This window comes from Gymnogyps californianus, chromosome 4, assembly GCF_018139145.2.
Source record: "Gymnogyps californianus isolate 813 chromosome 4, ASM1813914v2, whole genome shotgun sequence".
NCBI lineage: Eukaryota > Metazoa > Chordata > Aves > Accipitriformes > Cathartidae > Gymnogyps > Gymnogyps californianus.
This window is the reverse complement of record NC_059474.1, coordinates 23,454,382-23,462,006: the sequence shown is the minus strand read 5'-3', so window position 1 is coordinate 23,462,006 and position 7,625 is coordinate 23,454,382. Positions and strand designations below refer to the sequence as shown.

Below are 7,625 nucleotides of genomic sequence, written 5' to 3'. Positions count from 1 at the left end.
GAAACTACTAAAAATAGTGACTACATTTTTAATTCAGGCTGATAGTTATGCACTTTCATCTCCTTTGGAAGATGCCACAGGCACTCTACTAGAACTGAAGGACGGGGAACTGGGATGGAGTGACATGAGGCCAAATGCAACTGCTGGGCCATCAGATGTGGCCAGAGTGTTTTCTTGGTAACCAAGGGAATGGAGGAAAGTTTATATTACATAACTGGTTAGCTAGTTATACTATTAGTTCTAGTATAAATGCTTAAGAATCTTTTCTTTAACAAAAAGCTTTTATGACTGTGGGTGTTAAAGGTAGTTGTACGTAATCCAAACTGGGAAATTGCAGATAAACTTTAATCTCAATTCTGAGTGCTTATGTTCACTTTGTAAAATGAGATCTGCTTCATCTGACTCTGAACTTTATTGCAAAGCAACAGATGGACTATTTGGTATTTTATGTAGGGAATAAAGGTAAAACCCAAATCACCCCAGTGTTAATGTAAAACAGATAAGAGTACAGAAGCTATTGCATACTCTGTCACAGAAAAATAGGATAAGAACATTGTCAAATGATCTCAGGAATTATGAAATTATTCTAAGTTTGACGAAGGAAGAAGGTGGTGTACTAGGAATGCATTATCTACAGGAATCCTCTGTTCCTCAGAAAATGGCACATGGGGTGAAGCACAGGGTTTTTATAGGGTCAAAAAATTGTGTCAGATGTTGAAGGGCCTCATCAATAACACGGGATTTGCCAAGATAGGTCAAACCAAATTCATAACATTATTCTAGAGAATCATAGAGGAACCTTAAAGGAAAGAAAAAAATCATTCCATATGCCTGCCTTTTTTTTTATTTCAGTTACAACAACTGAATTTCATAAGACAAGAAAAAGACATTGTGAAGTTTTAACTAAATATTAAATTTGCTTTTAATATTTCAAATCACATAGTGATCCTTTTCAGCTTCTCACATTATTGCCTTGACTCTTCCCAGAAATTCGTAAGTGAAAACTAATTTTAGATTTGTTCACATCCCAAGATAAGTATGGTGATTAACAATGCGCTGATTGCTCTGTAATAACTGTTTGAGTGTACTCTTATCTTTCTTAAGAGTGAAAGAAATATCATCAAAGGTGGCTTTCTTTTTTTTTTTTTTTTTTTTTTAATGCCTGAATACAATGCATCAAAATACTGTAGTCCATGATTATCAAGCTGGCTAAACAATAGTCAATTTAATAAGTGGTGTCATTCAAACTATCATATTTTTATTTATATGAAAAGCTAACAAAGCATGTGAGCTGTATGAAAAATGTTCATTAAGAATTATGTGTATTTTAGGGCAGAAATTAAATGCAGGGAGTATCTGTCTTCTGTTTCTTTTTCTCCCCTTCCCTTTTCTTATTAGCTTGCATATATAATCATTTTAGTACCAGGATTTGTTATCATTGCTTTCATTTTAATCAACTAAAAAAATAAATCTATAAATACTTCTTCTAGATTTGCCAAATATTAGATGATTTCAGAATTTTTCCATTCCACAAAGACAAGAAATCAAATCCTTACAAAGTTATAGGGTTTGGGGTTTTGTCATTTTTTTAAATTGTTTATCTGAAAGGATAAAGAAATTATTTTTTGTTAAATGTTTTAAGAACCAATATCCTTATGATGTGGTAATTTGTTGATGAAATCCAGTACGGTTCTTTTATTTGATTATACAGGACTTTTTCATGCAGTGACAAGTCCTCTTCAGAGTTCATATGTGTTATTAATTTATTTTACAGATGTATATAGAATACAGAGATTAACATTGTCCACCTGGGAAAAAAAACCTGAGGAATCAGGCAGAGTTTTAATTTCAAATCTCTGTGATTCTGTAATTAGGCCTAAATGCTATTTAAATAATATGGAAGAAGTGGGGAAATAGACAATGGATAAAAATAATCATTCAAGGCAAATGGCAGAAATCAGGTTTCTAAAAAGAAATTTTGCTTCATTCTTTTGAGGAAATTTTAAGAACATTTCATGCAAGTTCTCACAGGAGCTTGATTCAAAGATTAATGATTCCCTGGATGGATGAAATCCATAAAAATCATCTCCCAAAGAAACTGTAAGCTTCAGGATATTTTTTTTCAGGCATCTAACAACTACATTTTTGTTAAGCTATAGTTAGACTTTCATGTGAAAAATCACAAGAATGCATGTTTTAACTATAAAGGACCATATCTCATTTTGCCTTTCTCAAGTGAACTAATACTGATTTCAACACAGCAGTTCCCAGAGACAAAAAATAGCAAATTTAACCCTGATTGTATTATCTTTTAATCAACATTTAATTACTTTTTCATTGTTTTGTATAATAAAGCCTGATCTAAATTCTGAAGATTTCCTGTATGCTGACAGGCATACAACTACTAATGGCTCCTGAGACTTAGAAGAATTTGTTCATTAGCGTTTTAGTTTTGAAGTTTTTTGAAGTTCTGGAGAAATTTGTTGTTGGTTTTAAATGAATTAACTGATTGAAACAGCTAAATTGTTCTCCAAAGGGTACATAAGGAAACTGAAAGGTGACTTTTCTGTCCCCCGTCAAACTCCTAAAAGCTATTTTACCCACTAGCTATGCAAGCTGCAGAACTATTGTAATAGAAATATTCTTGTTTTGCATAAGAACATTCGATCAATTTTTCTGAATACTGCAAAGCTCTTAATTTCAACATTTTAAACCAAAAGGTAGCCAAGAGGTGTTATTCAACGCCAAGATTCTACCAGGATACAGATATTTTGAAATTCTGTATTCCAAGTGTTATTAGAATATTTAAATACAAATAAACTGAATGTCTATATATTTTTAGAATTCTATATTTTTTATTTCTGTCTCCAACATATGAAAATTAAATGTCAATTGTGTTTTATATATAACAAGCATATCTTTAATAAACACAGTGAGTACTGCAAATTTACACACACATTTAATTTTAATATATTTCTAATCGTCTAAGATCTGTCTAAGCAATTTCATCACATAGTAGATTTTTAAGCTCAATCATACATTTCTGAAAAGGGTTTGATTAAGAAAAGAGTGAAAACCATGATAATAGTTGTACTGTGTGGTACTGTAATAACATACTTCTTTTACAGACATGTTCATTTTTGGAAGTAATTTGACCTTATAGTCCTATTACATGGGATGGTATCATATACAGTGATGTTAATTCACTGCAGTAGGAGGAAGTCTGAAGCTGAAAGGCCCTAATCAGTAGTAAAATTAAAAAAATCTAAACGTTGCTGTTTGTCATTAGGGTATAGTATAGGGAAAAAGAAAAACAGTGTTAGGCAATTTTAAAGACTAGCATATGACTTCACATGCAGTCATTTTGGTCTCCACATAGATCTTAAAAATTTCTAAGTGTTGTTGGAACTGAAAGACAAAAAATGATAGTCAGAAATAGACCTTGGAATGGGAAGAAAAATATCTACAGGACAAGAAGAAAACCTCTGAAATTAAGAACAGTAACCCTGAGTAGCTGTTGCTTGGTATTAGCTAGCTATAAGACAATTTGTTGAGATATCAGGAATTATTTTGCTAATCCTCAGCAGTAAGTGATGATCACCTGAATGAGTCGTCCTATAAGTATACATACATGTTCAAGCATATGCTTTATGGATAAAATCTGCTTATATGTACCCCATAAAAATTTCATAAACATTAAGTTTCTTTCAGTAGCAGAAACAGGAATTATCTGCAGAGGTATGACTGACTTTACAGTCAGGCTATATTACAATATCATCAGCACTGTATTAATAAAGATCTTTATTAAGACATGTCTCAGTTGTCTTAGTGCATGTTCCAAGTGATTTGAATATAAATGTGCAAACTATATAGCTGCTTCAGCACAGTACTCAACCTGAGCTAATGTCTTCTGATTCTCTGTAGCACTTACTGGAATTGTTCCAACAAAAAAACATAAATGAAAAATGGTTATTGAAATGAAATTTTGTATTCCACGTCCACTAAACTGCTGAAGATCCATGGATCTTAGGCAATTTTAAGGGAACCATTTCATGGATTCCAGACTGACTGCCTGAGAATTGGTGCCATCAAAATTTTGAAATGTGGGCCAGGACTACAATGTAGCCAAGGTCTCCAGAAGTGCCACTTAAAGGCATGAGAAATTCTCTGAGAGCTGGGAGTTTTAGGTGTTTTTCTGTAGCTGATAATGAAAAAGAGTGGTCTAGTGTGTTCACAAGCAATTAATTTTTCAGTTTAGCTGAAAGCCAAAATTTTTCAGTTCAGCTGAAATAAAAATCAAAAATAAAAATAACTTAAGAACCTTGTTTTTAAGTTCCTTTTATCCTCCTCTTATTTGAGTGAGAGTACAAAAAAGAAACCTGTTTGATTCAGCAAAACAGGGCAATAGCCTGTTCAAAAGAAATACAGATACTGATACAGAAGTATGCAGGGAAACAGCAAAAAGAAGTCTTCAGAAAATTAAAGAGAGTTGAAAGGAGTGAAATTAAATGTGGTTATGCAACAGTTCAGTGTCTGCAAGGTGGAAACATAGAAGAAAGGACTAACGACAAGACCTTGATAAGGAAGAAGTGATCATGTTAGTGTGTGAAATTGTGTGTATACTGTTTTCCATAGCTTAGAATGGAACAGAAGATTCCTGGACTTCATAATTTCTCTTCTAACAGCCAATATCACTAAGATCACTAGGCAAACTGTCCATTATTTTTCTGTATTTTAGAGCAAGAAAAAAACAACATTGTGATAATTTTCTCCTTTAGCTGAAATAGCAGAAGATTTAGCTCATATAATATTACACACATAGGAGCAGATACATTCACTTTAGGTATGTCAAATGAACATTAAAGCTGCACACTCAACTTCTAATTTAATAATGACTAATTCAGTATCTTTTATGGATTTTTTTGGACTGTGTATTATTATCTTACGCCAAAATGTTGTTATGTGTGAATGCATGGAATAGAAGTTCCCTGGTGATAAATCACTGTTTATGGAAAGGAAATTTTTGTCTATAGATCTTATGTTTCAGGCAGAAAGTTTCCCAAACAAATGATGCAGAATTAAAAAAAAAAAAAAAAAAAATCTCAGGGTTAAAACAAAGAAAAATTGTTTTCATGAGCTTGTTTCTATCCCTGGTTCTGTCCAGAATTGCCATGCTAATCATCAGAATTTTCCTAAGTCATCAGTTACCTGGTTTTCTGTTTGTGTGGGAGTCTAATGTCAGATTGTGAATGCCTCATTTACAGCGGTACTAAGCACTCACAGCTGCAGTGTTGCTCAATGGGAGATGTGCTTTGAACATATGAAATACTTTATAATATTAGGTACACTGAGAAATCAGGTTCTGTGCATTCCAAACTCAGTACCCAAGACAGGTAGATATACTTTAGATACTTATCTGTCTGTGATTCAGATCTTCTCCATAAACCAGACAATATTACTGTCGTGGTTTAACCCCAGCCGACAACTAAGCACCATGCAGCCGCTCGCTCACTCCTCCCCCCGTCCTGGTGGGATGGGGAGGAGAATCAGAAAAAAACTAAAACTCATGGGTTGAAATAAGAACGGTTTAATAATTGAAATAAAATTTAAAAAATAATAATAATAGTAATGAAAAGGGAGATGATAACAAAAAGAGAGAGAAATAAAACCCAAGAAAAACAAGTGATGCACAATGCAATTGCTCACCACCCGCTGACCAATGCCCAGCCAGTCCCGTAGCAGTCATCAGGCCCTCCTGGCCAACTCCCCCCAGTTTATATACTGAGCACGATGTCCTGTGATATGGAATATCCCTTTGGCTAGTGCAGGTCAGCTGCCCTGGCTATCCTCCCTCCCAGCTTCTTGTGCACCTCCTCACTGGCAGAGCATGGGAAACTGAAAAGTCCTTGACTTAGGATAAGCACTGCTTAGCAACAACTAAAACATCAGTGTGTTACCAACATTATTCTCATACTAAATCCAAAACACAGCACTGTATCAGGTACCAGGAAGAAAATTAACTCTATCCCAGTTGAAACCAGGACAATTACCCTCTCCCATGCTATGACCATTGTGAAAATCCATTAATTATTCTTTTGAAGCAATCAGAAACAACAGTGATGTTAAATGCTGTAGAAAGTCTATCTAAAATCTTTTCTTTAGAGAAATAGTAAATAAGATCTGGAGCCACAGATGGAACTGGGAAGACAAAGGAAATATTCAAATACTGCTCATTAGGTGATCATCATCAATTCTATGCAACAAATAAGGCAGAAGACCTATGGAAAAGACAGTAAAAGATCATGAAACTGGAGTTTGTATCACATTGTTCACCTACAAGTGGGATGAATTAAGTCTAATGTTTCCTAACCTCAGAATACTTGATTTTGCATCATTAATAATTCGCTTTTAGCATATCAAGGGTAGGGGAGAGATTTTTTGCTATGCTTTTGATATTTGGCTCTTTGAAAGCAAAAAGCTCCTAATATTTTTGTGAGACAATTTAAATTTCCTATCCAAAGAGCTATCCAAACAGGTACATCTTGAGGAATTGACATTTTTATTCCCCTCTTGAAACCAAGGAACTGTTCACAATCATACTAACTCATGTGACAGGTTTGCTTTAAAGCAATACATATCCCTTCCTAAGTTCTTCTTTGGCAGTGCTTGCAAGTCTAAGATTGAAATTTCCCAGGTTTTACTTCAGTGATGTTTATTAGATTTGTAGTTATTTTTGTAATTACTTTTTCAATCCTTGTATTGGTACAAAATGCAGAAGCTTTTCCTCAGTTAGTTATTGCGTCTGACATTCTCTTCGTAACGTTTTGCCATTTGTTTCAGTGTCTTCTTTTCTATTTTTTTAAAAATATAATCACAATTATATTTGAAAAGGATTACTTCTCTCTGTTTTCAGAAATGATTCTCCAAAAAGTAGCTGAATTTAAGCATAAATAGGAGATTAAGTGGAATTTGTCTTATGATCTGTCTTCTTCCTATATTTACAGGTCAAATACACAGAACAAAGTTGAATTGCCTTTCTTAAGTATTCTCATTTTTTACCTCCTGTCTGACTCCATTTCATGCCACTTTCCTCACTACCCATATTAGGTGATTCTTGGTCTTTCCAACAGTCAAATCAGAGGGATTTTTCTGTGGTAACTGAACTGACACAGCATGTGCTCGCTTCGGCAGCACATCATATACTAAAATTGCAACGACACAGAGAAGATTAGCATGGCCCCTGCGCAAGGATGACATGCAAATTTGTGAAGTGTTCCATAAGCCCTCTCTATCAAGTGACCCGGAAGAGGAATGATTTTAAATGGGGCCCTGAGCAACAACAAGCCTTTGAACAGATTAAACGGGAGATAGTTCATGCAATAGCCCTTGGGCCAGTCTGAGCAGAACCAGATGTTAAAAATGTGCTCTACACCGCAGCCGAGGAGAATGGCCCTACCTGGAGTCTGTGGCAGAAAGCACCTGGGGAGACCCGAGGTCAACCTCTAGGGTTTTGGAGTCGCGGATATCGAGGATCTGAGGCCCGCTATATATGAGGTCTATCAATCCTAATATCTAACCCATAATTAAAAGTAGAAAAAAACCCGACTTTTAGAGTCATTGTTTTC

General features: G+C 34.6%; 1 non-coding gene across 1 annotated transcript; it reads left to right on the top strand.

Moving 5' to 3' along the window:
• The first annotated feature begins 7,175 nt into the window (after positions 1-7,175).
• LOC127016339 (U6 spliceosomal RNA) lies at positions 7,176-7,285 on the top strand. Its single transcript, XR_007766487.1, has one exon. It is a non-coding gene; the product is annotated as a U6 spliceosomal RNA (small nuclear RNA).
• The last annotated feature ends 340 nt before the right edge of the window (positions 7,286-7,625 follow it).